At 47.3% G+C, this 16,387-nt stretch overlaps 1 long non-coding RNA gene across 1 annotated transcript; it reads right to left on the reverse strand.

The window, feature by feature from the left end:
• Window positions 1–11,497: 11,497 nt before the first annotated feature.
• On the reverse strand, window positions 11,498–15,825 carry LOC131729702 (uncharacterized). Its single transcript, XR_009323648.1, has 3 exons — window positions 15,107–15,825; window positions 12,863–13,130; window positions 11,498–11,771 (listed from the first exon to the last, which is right to left on the reverse strand). It is a non-coding gene; the product is annotated as an uncharacterized LOC131729702 (long non-coding RNA).
• Window positions 15,826–16,387: the final 562 nt, after the last annotated feature.

The raw sequence follows: 16,387 nt of genomic DNA on the forward strand, positions 1-16,387 counted from the left end.
CACCCCACATGACAGATCAGTGAAACACAAACACCCCTCATGACAGATCAGTGACCCACAGTGCAGCACAAACACCCCACATGACAGATCAGTGACCCACAGTGCAGCACAAACACCCCACATGACAGATCAGTGAAACACAAACATTCCTCATGACAGATCAGTGAAACACAGTGCAGCACAAACACCCCACATGACAGATCAGCGAAATACAAACACTCCTCATGACAGATCAGTGACCCACAGTGCAGCACAAACACCCCACATGACAGATCAGTGAAACACAAACACCCCTCATGACAGATCAGTGACCCACAGTGCAGCACAAACACCCCACATGACAGATCAGTGAAACACAAACACCCCTCATGACAGATCAGTGACCCACAGTGCAGCACAAACACCCCACATGACAGATCAGCGAAACACAAACACTCCTCATGACAGATCAGTGACCCACAGTGCAGCACAAACACCCCACATGAGAGATCAGTGACCCACAGTGCAGCACAAACACCCCACATGACAGATCAGTGAAACACAAACACCCCTCATGACAGATCAGTGACCCACAGTGCAGCACAAACACCCCACATGACAGATCAGCGAAACACAAACACCCCACATGACAGATCAGTGAAACACAGTGAGGCACAAACACCCCACATGACAGATCAGTGACCCACAGTGCAGCACAAACACCCCACATGACAGATCAGTGAAACACAAACACCCCTCATGACAGATCAGTGACCCACAGTGCAGCACAAACACCCCACATGACAGATCAGTGACCCACAGTGCAGCACAAACACCCCTCATGACAGATCAGTGAAACACAAACACTCCTCATGACAGATCAGTGACCCACAGTGCAGCACAAACACCCCTCATGACAGATCAGTGAAACACAAACACCCCTCATGACAGATCAGTGACCCACAGTACAGCACAAACACCCCACATGACAGATCAGTGAAACACAAACACCCCTCATGACAGATCAGTGACCCACAGTGCAGCACAAACACCCCACATGACAGATCAGTGAAACACAAACACCCCTCATGACAGATCAGTGACCCACAGTGCAGCACAAACACCCCACATGACAGATCAGTGAAACACAAACACCCCTCATGACAGATCAGTGACCCACAGTGCAGCACAAACACCCCACATGACAGATCAGTGACCCACAGTGCAGCACAAACACCCCACATGACAGATCAGTGAAACACAAACACTCCTCATGACAGATCAGTGAAACACAGTGCAGCACAAACACCCCACATGACAGATCAGCGAAATACAAACACTCCTCATGACAGATCAGTGACCCACAGTGCAGCACAAACACCCCACATGACAGATCAGTGAAACACAAACACCCCTCATGACAGATCAGTGACCCACAGTGCAGCACAAACACCCCACATGACAGATCAGTGAAACACAAACACCCCTCATGACAGATCAGTGACCCACAGTGCAGCACAAAAACCCCACATGACAGATCAGCGAAACACAAACACTCCTCATGACAGATCAGTGACCTACAGTGCAGCACAAACACCCCACATGACAGATCAGTGAAACACAAACACCCCACATGACAGATCAGTGACCCACAGTGCAGCACAAACACCCCACATGAGAGATCAGTGAAACACAAACACCCCTCATGACAGATCAGTGACCCACAGTGCAGCACAAACACCCCACATGACAGATCAGTGACCCACAGTGCAGCACAAACACCCCACATGACAGATCAGTGAAACACAAACACTCCTCATGACAGATCAGTGAAACACAGTGCAGCACAAACACCCCACATGACAGATCAGTGAAACACAAACACCCCTCATGACAGATCAGTGACCCACAGTGCAGCACAAACACCCCACATGACAGATCAGTGACCCACAGTGCAGCACAAACACCCCACATGACAGATCAGTGAAACACAAACACCCCTCATGACAGATCAGTGACCCACAGTGCAGCACAAACACCCCACATGACAGATCAGTGACCCACAGTGCAGCACAAGCACCCCACATGACAGATCAGTGACCCACAGTGCAGCACAAACACCCCACATGACAGATCAGTGACCCACAGTGCAGCACAAACACCCCACATGACAGATCAGTGAAACACAAACACTCCTCATGACAGATCAGTGAAACACAGTGCAGCACAAACACCCCACATGACAGATCAGCGAAACACAAACCCTCCTCATGACAGATCAGTGACCCACAGTGCAGCACAAACACCCCACATGACAGATCAGTGAAACACAAACACCCCTCATGACAGATCAGTGACACACAGTGCAGCACAAACACCCCACATGACAGATCAGTGAAACACAAAAACCCCTTATGACAGATCAGTGACCCACAGTGCAGCACAAACACCCCACATGACAGATCAGTGAAACACAAAAACCCCTTATGACAGATCAGTGACCCACAGTGCAGCACAAACACCCCTCATGACAGATCAGTGACCCACAGTGCAGCACAAACACCCCACATGACAGATCAGCGAAACACAAACACCCCACATGACAGATCAGTGAAACACAGTGAGGCACAAACACCCCACATGACAGATCAGTGACCCACAGTGCAGCACAAACACCCCACATGACAGATCAGTGAAACACAAACACCCCTCATGACAGATCAGTGACCCACAGTGCAGCACAAACACCCCACATGACAGATCAGTGACCCACAGTGCAGCACAAACACCCCACATGACAGATCAGTGAAACACAAACACTCCTCATGAAAGATCAGTGAAACACAGTGCAGCACAAACACCCCACATGACAGATCAGTGAAACACAAACACCCCTCATGACAGATCAGTGACCCACAGTGCAGCACAAACACCCCACATGACAGATCAGTGAAACACAAACACCCCTCATGACAGATCAGTGACCCACAGTGCAGCACAAACACCCCACATGACAGATCAGTGACCCACAGTGCAGCACAAACACCCCACATGACAGATCAGTGAAACACAAACACTCCTCATGACAGATCAGTGAAACACAGTGCAGCACAAACACCCCACATGACAGATCAGCGAAACACAAACACTCCTCATGACAGATCAGTGACCCACAGTGCAGCACAAACACCCCACATGACAGATCAGTGAAACACAAACACCCCTCATGACAGATCAGTGACCCACAGTGCAGCACAAACACCCCACATGACAGATCAGTGACCCACAGTGCAGCACAAACACCCCACATGACAGATCAGTGAAACACAAACACCCCTCATGACAGATCAGTGACCCACAGTGCAGCACAAACACCCCACATGACAGATCAGTGACCCACAGTGCAGCACAAACACCCCACATGACAGATCAGTGACCCACAGTGCAGCACAAGCACCCCACATGACAGATCAGTGACCCACAGTGCAGCACAAACACCCCACATGACAGATCAGTGACCCACAGTGCAGCACAAACACCCCACATGACAGATCAGTGAAACACAAACACTCCTCATGACAGATCAGTGAAACACAGTGCAGCACAAACACCCCACATGACAGATCAGCGAAACACAAACCCTCCTCATGACAGATCAGTGACCCACAGTGCAGCACAAACACCCCACATGACAGATCAGTGAAACACAAACACCCCTCATGACAGATCAGTGACACACAGTGCAGCACAAACACCCCACATGACAGATCAGTGAAACACAAAAACCCCTTATGACAGATCAGTGACCCACAGTGCAGCACAAACACCCCACATGACAGATCAGTGAAACACAAAAACCCCTTATGACAGATCAGTGACCCACAGTGCAGCACAAACACCCCTCATGACAGATCAGTGACCCACAGTGCAGCACAAACACCCCACATGACAGATCAGCGAAACACAAACACCCCACATGACAGATCAGTGAAACACAGTGAGGCACAAACACCCCACATGACAGATCAGTGACCCACAGTGCAGCACAAACACCCCACATGACAGATCAGTGAAACACAAACACCCCTCATGACAGATCAGTGACCCACAGTGCAGCACAAACACCCCACATGACAGATCAGTGACCCACAGTGCAGCACAAACACCCCACATGACAGATCAGTGAAACACAAACACTCCTCATGAAAGATCAGTGAAACACAGTGCAGCACAAACACCCCACATGACAGATCAGTGAAACACAAACACCCCTCATGACAGATCAGTGACCCACAGTGCAGCACAAACACCCCACATGACAGATCAGTGACCCACAGTGCAGCACAAACACCCCACATGACAGATCAGTGAAACACAAACACTCCTCATGACAGATCAGTGAAACACAGTGCAGCACAAACACCCCACATGACAGATCAGCGAAATACAAACACTCCTCATGACAGATCAGTGACCCACAGTGCAGCACAAACACCCCACATGACAGATCAGTGAAACACAAACACCCCTCATGACAGATCAGTGACCCACAGTGCAGCACAAACACCCCACATGACAGATCAGTGAAACACAAACACCCCTCATGACAGATCAGTGACCCACAGTGCAGCACAAAAACCCCACATGACAGATCAGCGAAACACAAACACTCCTCATGACAGATCAGTGACCTACAGTGCAGCACAAACACCCCACATGACAGATCAGTGAAACACAAACACCCCACATGACAGATCAGTGACCCACAGTGCAGCACAAACACCCCACATGAGAGATCAGTGAAACACAAACACCCCTCATGACAGATCAGTGACCCACAGTGCAGCACAAACACCCCACATGACAGATCAGTGACCCACAGTGCAGCACAAACACCCCACATGACAGATCAGTGAAACACAAACACTCCTCATGACAGATCAGTGAAACACAGTGCAGCACAAACACCCCACATGACAGATCAGTGAAACACAAACACCCCTCATGACAGATCAGTGACCCACAGTGCAGCACAAACACCCCACATGACAGATCAGTGACCCACAGTGCAGCACAAACACCCCACATGACAGATCAGTGAAACACAAACACCCCTCATGACAGATCAGTGACCCACAGTGCAGCACAAACACCCCACATGACAGATCAGTGACCCACAGTGCAGCACAAGCACCCCACATGACAGATCAGTGACCCACAGTGCAGCACAAACACCCCACATGACAGATCAGTGACCCACAGTGCAGCACAAACACCCCACATGACAGATCAGTGAAACACAAACACTCCTCATGACAGATCAGTGAAACACAGTGCAGCACAAACACCCCACATGACAGATCAGCGAAACACAAACCCTCCTCATGACAGATCAGTGACCCACAGTGCAGCACAAACACCCCACATGACAGATCAGTGAAACACAAACACCCCTCATGACAGATCAGTGACACACAGTGCAGCACAAACACCCCACATGACAGATCAGTGAAACACAAAAACCCCTTATGACAGATCAGTGACCCACAGTGCAGCACAAACACCCCACATGACAGATCAGTGAAACACAAAAACCCCTTATGACAGATCAGTGACCCACAGTGCAGCACAAACACCCCTCATGACAGATCAGTGACCCACAGTGCAGCACAAACACCCCACATGACAGATCAGCGAAACACAAACACCCCACATGACAGATCAGTGAAACACAGTGAGGCACAAACACCCCACATGACAGATCAGTGACCCACAGTGCAGCACAAACACCCCACATGACAGATCAGTGAAACACAAACACCCCTCATGACAGATCAGTGACCCACAGTGCAGCACAAACACCCCACATGACAGATCAGTGACCCACAGTGCAGCACAAACACCCCACATGACAGATCAGTGAAACACAAACACTCCTCATGAAAGATCAGTGAAACACAGTGCAGCACAAACACCCCACATGACAGATCAGTGAAACACAAACACCCCTCATGACAGATCAGTGACCCACAGTGCAGCACAAACACCCCACATGACAGATCAGTGAAACACAAACACCCCTCATGACAGATCAGTGACCCACAGTGCAGCACAAACACCCCACATGACAGATCAGTGACCCACAGTGCAGCACAAACACCCCACATGACAGATCAGTGAAACACAAACACTCCTCATGACAGATCAGTGAAACACAGTGCAGCACAAACACCCCACATGACAGATCAGCGAAACACAAACACTCCTCATGACAGATCAGTGACCCACAGTGCAGCACAAACACCCCACATGACAGATCAGTGAAACACAAACACCCCTCATGACAGATCAGTGACCCACAGTGCAGCACAAACACCCCACATGACAGATCAGTGACCCACAGTGCAGCACAAACACCCCACATGACAGATCAGTGAAACACAAACACCCCTCATGACAGATCAGTGACCCACAGTGCAGCACAAACACCCCACATGACAGATCAGTGACCCACAGTGCAGCACAAACACCCCACATGACAGATCAGTGACCCACAGTGCAGCACAAGCACCCCACATGACAGATCAGTGACCCACAGTGCAGCACAAACACCCCACATGACAGATCAGTGACCCACAGTGCAGCACAAACACCCCACATGACAGATCAGTGAAACACAAACACTCCTCATGACAGATCAGTGAAACACAGTGCAGCACAAACACCCCACATGACAGATCAGCGAAACACAAACCCTCCTCATGACAGATCAGTGACCCACAGTGCAGCACAAACACCCCACATGACAGATCAGTGAAACACAAACACCCCTCATGACAGATCAGTGACACACAGTGCAGCACAAACACCCCACATGACAGATCAGTGAAACACAAAAACCCCTTATGACAGATCAGTGACCCACAGTGCAGCACAAACACCCCACATGACAGATCAGTGAAACACAAAAACCCCTTATGACAGATCAGTGACCCACAGTGCAGCACAAACACCCCTCATGACAGATCAGTGACCCACAGTGCAGCACAAACACCCCACATGACAGATCAGCGAAACACAAACACCCCACATGACAGATCAGTGAAACACAGTGAGGCACAAACACCCCACATGACAGATCAGTGACCCACAGTGCAGCACAAACACCCCACATGACAGATCAGTGAAACACAAACACCCCTCATGACAGATCAGTGACCCACAGTGCAGCACAAACACCCCACATGACAGATCAGTGACCCACAGTGCAGCACAAACACCCCACATGACAGATCAGTGAAACACAAACACTCCTCATGAAAGATCAGTGAAACACAGTGCAGCACAAACACCCCACATGACAGATCAGTGAAACACAAACACCCCTCATGACAGATCAGTGACCCACAGTGCAGCACAAACACCCCACATGACAGATCAGTGAAACACAAACACCCCTCATGACAGATCAGTGACCCACAGTGCAGCACAAACACCCCACATGACAGATCAGTGACCCACAGTGCAGCACAAACACCCCACATGACAGATCAGTGAAACACAAACACTCCTCATGACAGATCAGTGACCCACAGTGCAGCACAAACACCCCACATGACAGATCAGTGAAACACAAACACCCCTCATGACAGATCAGTGACCCACAGTGCAGCACAAACACCCCACATGACAGATCAGTGACCCACAGTGCAGCACACACACCCCACATGACAAATCAGTGACCCACAGTGCAGCACAAACACCCCACATGACAGATCAGTGACCCACAGTGCAGCACAAACACCCCACATGACAGATCAGTGAAACACAAACACTCCTTATGACAGATCAGTGACCCACAGTGCAGCACAAACACCCCACATGAGAGATCAGTGACCCACAGTGCAGCACAAACACCCCACATGACAGATCAGTGAAACACAAACACCCCTCATGACAGATCAGTGACCCACAGTGCAGCACAAACACCCCACATGACAGATCAGTGACCCACAGTGCAGCACAAACACCCCACATGACAGATCAGTGACCCACAGTGCAGCACAAACACCCCACATGACAGATCAGTGACCCACAGTGCAGCACAAACACCCCACATGACAGATCAGTGAAACACAAACACTCCTCATGACAGATCAGTGAAACACAGTGCAGCACAAACACCCCACATGAGAGATCAGTGACCCACAGTGCAGCACAAACACCCCACATGACAGATCAGTGAAACACAAAAACCCCTTATGACAGATCAGTGACCCACAGTGCAGCACAAACACCCCACATGACAGATCAGTGAAACACAAAAACCCCTTATGACAGATCAGTGACCCACAGTGCAGCACAAACACCCCACATGACAGATCAGTGAAACACAAACACCCCTCATGACAGATCAGTGACCCACAGTGCAGCACAAACACCCCACATGACAGATCAGTGACCCACAGTGCAGCACAAACACCCCACATGACAGATCAGTGACCCACAGTGCAGCACAAACACCCCACATGACAGATCAGTGACCCACAGTGCAGCACAAACACCCCACATGACAGATCAGTGAAACACAAACACTCCTCATGACAGATCAGTGAAACACAGTGCAGCACAAACACCCCACGACAGATCAGTGAAACACAAAAACCCCTTATGACAGATCAGTGACCCACAGTGCAGCACAAACACCCCACATGACAGATCAGTGAAACACAAAAACCCCTTATGACAGATCAGTGACCCACAGTGCAGCACAAACACCCCTCATGACAGATCAGTGACCCACAGTGCAGCACAAACACCCCACATGACAGATCAGCGAAACACAAACACCCCACATGACAGATCAGTGAAACACAGTGAGGCACAAACACCCCACATGACAGATCAGTGACCCACAGTGCAGCACAAACACCCCACATGACAGATCAGTGAAACACAAACACCCCTCATGACAGATCAGTGACCCACAGTGCAGCACAAACACCCCACATGACAGATCAGTGACCCACAGTGCAGCACAAACACCCCACATGACAGATCAGTGAAACACAAACACTCCTCATGAAAGATCAGTGAAACACAGTGCAGCACAAACACCCCACATGACAGATCAGCGAAACACAAACACTCCTCATGACAGATCAGTGACCCACAGTGCAGCACAAACACCCCACATGACAGATCAGTGAAACACAAACACCCCTCATGACAGATCAGTGACCCACAGTGCAGCACAAACACCCCACATGACAGATCAGTGAAACACAAACACCCCTCATGACAGATCAGTGACCCACAGTGCAGCACAAACACCCCACATGACAGATCAGTGACCCACAGTGCAGCACAAACACCCCACATGACAGATCAGTGAAACACAAACACTCCTCATGACAGATCAGTGACCCACAGTGCAGCACAAACACCCCACATGACAGATCAGTGAAACACAAACACCCCTCATGACAGATCAGTGACCCACAGTGCAGCACAAACACCCCACATGATAGATCAGTGACCCACAGTGCAGCACAAACACCCCACATGACAGATCAGCGAAACACAAACACTCCTCATGACAGATCAGTGATCCACAGTGCAGCACAAACACCCCACATGATAGATCAGTGACCCACAGTGCAGCACAAACACCCCACATGACAGATCAGTGAAACACAAACACCCCTCATGACAGATCAGTGACCCACAGTGCAGCACAAACACCCCACATGACAGATCAGTGACCCACAGTGCAGCACAAACACCCCACATGACAGATCAGTGAAACACAAACACCCCACATGACAGATCAGTGACCCACAGTGCAGCACAAACACCCCACATGACAGATCAGTGAAACACAAACACTCCTCATGACAGATCAGTGACCCACAGTGCAGCACAAACACCCCACATGACAGATCAGTGAAACACAAACACCCCACATGACAGATCAGTGACCCACAGTGCAGCACAAACACCCCACATGACAGATCAGTGAAACACAAACACCCCTCATGACAGATCAGTGACCCACAGTGCAGCACAAACACCCCACATGACAGATCAGTGACCCACAGTGCAGCACAAACACCCCACATGACAGATCAGTGAAACACAGTGCAGCACAAACACCCCACATGACAGATCAGTGACCCACAGTGCAGCACAAACACCCCACATGAGATCAGTGACCCACAGTGCAGCACAAACACCCCACATGACAGATCAGTGACCCACAGTGCAGCACAAACACCCCACATGACAGATCAGTGAAACACAAACACCCCTCATGACAGATCAGTGACCCACAGTGCAGCACAAACACCCCACATGACAGATCAGTGACCCACAGTGCAGCACAAACACCCCACATGACAGATCAGTGAAACACAGTGCAGCACAAACACACCCCTCATGACAGATCAGTGACCCACAGTGCAGCACAAACACCCCACATGACAGATCAGTGACCCACAGTGCAGCACAAACACCCCACATGAGAGATCAGTGACCCACAGTGCAGCACAAACACCCCACATGAGAGATCAGTGACCCACAGTGCAGCACAAACACCCCAAATGAGAGATCAGTGACCCACAGTGCAGCACAAACACCCCTCATGACAGATCAGTGACCCACAATGCAGCACAAACACCCCTCATGACAGATCAGTGAAACACATAAAATACTTTCAATTACTCAGCATTTCCAATTACTAGCACCACGACACTAGATAAGAACACATATAGACATGTATTGATATATACATACATTATACATATATATATATATATGTGTGTGTGTGTGTGTGCAGATGTTGTGGTAAAGTAATTCAAGGGAGGTTTGAGAATAAAAATAGCATCATTCCCTCACATGGCGCACTTGACCACTAGAGGTCTCCTGAAACATGGTCAGACAGGATAATGAATGTTCAAGTCATTGTTTATGGAGTAATGGGTGGTTTTGTTGTCTAATTAAATCCACCTGTATTGTCAAATCATGCAAACTAAACAATTTACATTATGAAAAGTGGAGTTCATTATCTTAAGCCAAGTCTTCCAACTTGATGCATTCAAAACTTCACCTGAAAATAAGATACAAGATCACTGTGCAAACATCCCACAGCAGCGTGCTTTAAATGAACAAGCATGCCCTGTGAATGCCAGCGGTGTCTCCCCTACAGTGCAGCGTGCTTTAAATGAACAAGCATGCCCTGTGAATGCCAGCGGTGTCTCCCCTACAGTGCAGCGTGCTTTAAATGAACAAGCATGCCCTGTGAATGCCAGCGGTGTCTCCCCTACAGTGCAGCGTGCTTTAAATGAACAAGCATGCCCTGTGAATGCCAGCGGTGTCTCCCCTACAGTGCAGCGTGCTTTAAATGAACAAGCATACACTGTGAATGCCAGCGGTGTCTCCCCTGCAGTGCAGCGTGCTTTAAATGAACAAGCATACCCTGTGAATGCCAGCGGTGTCTCCCCTGCAGTGCAGCGTGCTTTAAATGAACAAGCATGCCCTGTGAATGCCAGCGGTGTCTCCCCTACAGTGCAGCGTGCGTACAGACAGTGGCATCACAGTACAGTAGATCACTCACATTAAAAGACAAATCCACAAACAGCAGCCTTCAGAGAGTCCCTCCACTGCGATGACTTTGTTATTTCACATGAAGACACGGTGCTGTCTCCCACACCTGCTCACAACGGCAAAACCAAAACCACATGAAAAGGATACTTCTCTCATCAGGCCCCATATTCAAAGTGTCACTTCATCACCTAAAATAATAATAAAAAAAAATTAAGCAATCTATAAATGCTTTTAGCCTAGTTGGACATTATATACAACTTTACCTGTCCCACAAGTGTCCCCCAAAAAATACATAGCATGCACCCCAAGTTGAAAGAGGCAGCATTAATCCTTACAATAGTTGCAGGGAAGAACAACTTCTGCATTAATTAACTGCATTGAAATCAAGACAATCACGGCTATATAAAGAATCATTAAATACAATCACAAGTGTTACTAACTACCTTAACAAACAGTTACTCCGGGTTCAAATACAGTCAGCACTCTTTATTGCCACTCAATATTATTTTGAAAATATCACTTGCCAAAAGAGAAGACATGTGGCACTGTAATACAGAACATACTTTTAAATCCGGTGTGCATTGTAGCAGTGTGTGTGTGTGTGTGTGTGTGTTTATTGTGTTCAGGTTACCTTGTGTAGCTGCTCCAGACTCTCACTGTGTGTGTGTGTGTGTGTGTAGCAGTGTGTGTGTTTATTGTGTTCAGGTTACCTTGTGTAGCTGCTCCAGACTCTCACTCTGTGTGTGTGTGTGTGTGTTTATTGTGTTCAGGTTACCTTGTGTAGCTGCTGCAGACTCTCACTGTGTGTGTGTGTGTGTGTGTGTGCGTGCGTGTGTGTTTATTGTGTTCAGGTTACCTTGTGTAGCTGCTCCAGACTCACTGTGTGTGTGTATATAGCAGTGTGTGTTTATTGTGTTCAGGTTACCTTGTGTAGCTGCTCCAGTCTCTCACTGTGTGTCTGCGTGTGTGTGTGTGTGTGTGTGTATATAGCAGTGTGTGTGTCTACTGTGTTCAGGTTACCTTGTGTTGCTGCTCCAGACTCTCACTGTGTCTGTGTGTGTGTGTGTGTGTGTGTGTGTGTTTATTGTGTTCAGGTTAGCTTGTGTAGCTGCTCCAGACTCTCACTGTGTGTCTGTGTGTGTGTGTGTGTATATAGCAGTGTGTGTGTTTATTGTGTTCAGGTTAGCTTGTGTAGCTGCTCCAGACTCTCACTGTGTGTGTGTGTGTGTGTGTGTGTCTGTGTGTATAGCAGTGTGTGTGTTTATTGTGTTCAGGTTACCTTGTGTAGCTGCTCCAGACACTGAAGTGTTTGTTCAGAAGAGCAGGCAGGCTGTGCCACACTGACCCGGGGTGAGGCGAGGCGTGAGAGGAGGGGTGAGGTGAGGGGCGAGATGAGGGGTGATCTGTGCTGTGCTGTGCTGTGCTGTGCTGTTCAGCCTACCTGCCAGCGCCTTGCCTTTGTAGAGGAGTCCCTGTTGATTGACAGGTATGTTGAGCCTGTCAGAGACCAGACTCCAGACTGTGGAGACCTTCTCATCCTCACAGACCTGTCAAGAGGCAAGAACACACAGTGAGGGGACGAGCATTAAACACTGAAACCACATCTTCATCCTCACCGTACAGGCGAGAGACAAGAACACACACACACACACACACACACACACACACACACACACAGTATCAGAGCAATCTAGCGAGGGGACGGTCGAGTATTGTCAAGAGCAAAAACACACTTTCATAAAAACTGCTGATTTTGTATTATTATGGTCTGTATGTGTGGCATGCTATAGAAATGTATTGTGGTTTGTTCTTTTTTTGTGCTCTGTACTGTACAGTGCTTTGTGAAACGCTTGTACAAAAATCGCTATATAAATGCAATAAATAAATAAATAAATAAATAAATACACTGGAAGTGCTTCACATTGTCACAGACCAGTATTATGAACTTGCTCTTGGTCTACAGCCATAATATTGTGTGAGAATTATTTCTCAGTCTCACAGATGAACCGACATTTAATGCAAGGGCCGAAAACAATATGTCAATTTAAACACAATAGCAACACTGAGGTGAAGATACAAGCCCAACACATTTCTCTTAGAGGTAGTCGAGCAAAGCAAGAGGCGAGGACGGACACATCTGCTGGAAACGCATGGATATGAATTTGTTTCCAGGTTCATTTCAACACACAGCCCTACACGCGTGAGACACTCTAGCCTGCATGTATTCCGCTCACGTGTGCAGGAGTGGCGGCAGGCGCAAGAACGCTGTGTGTTGTGTGTTGTGTGTGGAGAGAGTTCGGGTGCGTTCACGACACGCAGATTTCCGTCATTCTGCGCAGAATCGGAGCAAGTAGCCAATGAATTTTCGGAATCTGCAGAATCTGCGCAGACTTAACAAATACATAAACAACACAGTGAATTCTAATCAGAAATTACAGTTTAAGTGACTAATGTAATGCAACCACCATGGATCCCAAAATGATAGATACAGATTGGCCAACAATCAATGCTGCAGGGAACAAGAACAACAATATAATAAACAGCGACGTCACTCCTTCACAACTCGTGTGCAGCGAACTCCCAACAATAAAAAGAAATTAACACACACCCGGTGATATTAAAACCATGAAGAGGCAACAACCTCGTGTGTGCACAATAAAGCATTAGCGGGGGCAATCAGATCAATCATCCATAGCAAAAAACAACACAGCAACATTAATTTGCGGTCCATTGTCGTTCTGGGTCCGACATTGCAATTATTCCTCAAAGGTCCTTTGTCGACTGAGTCCGACATCATTATAGCAACGCAATAAACGGGTGTTTAGTCGTTTTTTCTCCGGAAAAAGCCGAGAAAACCATTCAATTGCCGAGTGGGAGCGACAGGAGCCGAGACAAGTCGAAAAAAAAAAAAAAAAAAAAAAAAAAGGCGTATCTCATGAATAGTCATACATGGTATCAGGTATCAGATAACGGGGCGTTCATAGTAAACAAGCTGGCTGAGTGCGTCAGCGCACAGAGACTATCATGGACATTTGTAGAGCTTTTTTCAGATGTTATTTTAATAAAATAATGACTTGGATCGCATTATTGAGGAGTTTGGTGATAAAACGAGTGATCCGGAGATGATCGATCGGTATGTACGACTATTATTATTATTAATTATTAATTATTATTATTATTATTATTATTATTTCTTACATAGGTAAACGCTATAGCAAACGAAAGGCTGGGGCGGGGCTGGAGATGCCTAGTGAGTGGTTTGTTGATATGCAGGGCCATTTAAACCCGTTTGACTGTGAAAAAAAAATACTTTTAAACAGCGCGTCTAAAATGAACTGCGCGTGTGAAAACCTGACGTGCCTGTTGCGCACTTAATAAATGGACTGCAAAGGGTAAAAACAAACACAGAAAATGGAGGCTGGCGCGCTTTCGATTATGACAAACAAAAAGGATGAGATGAAGCCGTACAGCCAAAACACCAGCCCCTTAAACAGGTATAATTAACAATACGGTTTTGTTTTACCTGAGGAGAATCCTCCTATTGCGATGTGAAACTCCAGGCAAGCATGGGGGCGGACATTCTGTGAAGCGCGCATGCTGACGTAGGCTTTGTTATGACCGTGAACGCGCCTGATAGAAGTCTGTGGGGACCCTGCTTTCACTGCTCGTGCTGTGCCCTGTAGCTCAATATGCAGGGGTTATTTTTTTTATATTAAAAAAGCCGTTTTGTGGCTTTCCAAAGACGTATCATGCGTCTGGATCGGATGTTCGTAGACAAAATGATAATTGTTTACATTTGGTCAAATACAAGATTGCATGTAGTTTCCGAACATCTCCCCCTGGTGGTTAATTGCGGTGTTTACGGCAGAATAATTCAATGGGTTTCTCCATATCCCGTATATTTTCATATTACCCACAATTCAATTTGTGACACTTAACTCGAAAGGTACATATATTTAAAATTAAATATATATTTTTAATAATTAAAATTGTATAAAACATTGAACATATATTATCCTCAAACGCCGTTTTGATAACAATATAATATTTGAACTTATTTTAATATATAAATTAATAGGTTGTAACCCTAAATTGAATTTTACTTAGTTATACGAATTATAAATAGCTATTGGAATGATGTAATTAGCATATATCCCAATTATCCTGAATTGTAAAATACTGATTTGTGAGGAATAAATGAAAAGTTGTGTAATATAGATATATATTTTTTAATTTCAAAGAATTAAATTGTATAAAACATTAACCATATAATCCTCAATGACCACTTTGGTGACAATATAATATTTTTTTTATCATTTTAAGATAGAAATATACTGTAATAAAATCAAACCACAAATAGACACTGGACTAATTATATGAGTTATAAATAACAATTGAACTCTTTATATATTATATAGCAAGAGCTGTGTGGCTTGAGCTAGTGATTGTGCTTGGTGTGAGTGAAGTGGCTGAGATGAACGTGTGTGAGTAAAATACAGTGCTGAGAAAGAAGGCTGGCTGGAGAGAGATGGGAGCCCCCCAGGAAAGGGGGGGGGGTGGAGAGATGGGAAGAAGAGAGAGAAACGATGGGGAGGAACAGAGAGGGACAATGGGGACGGGCGCGGAGGATGAAGAGGGGCAAAGACGAGCCACGCGCGTCAAAAAGTCCACTTTTTGACGCGCGTGGCTCGTCTTTGCCCCTCTTCATCCTCCGCGCCCGTCCCCATTGTCCCTCTCTGTTCCTCCCCATCGTTTCTCTCTCTTCTTCCCATCTCTCCACCCCCCCCCCCGACCACTGACTCTT

Source organism: Acipenser ruthenus, unplaced genomic scaffold (genome assembly GCF_902713425.1).
Source record: "Acipenser ruthenus unplaced genomic scaffold, fAciRut3.2 maternal haplotype, whole genome shotgun sequence".
In the NCBI taxonomy this organism is placed as follows: domain Eukaryota; kingdom Metazoa; phylum Chordata; class Actinopteri; order Acipenseriformes; family Acipenseridae; genus Acipenser; species Acipenser ruthenus.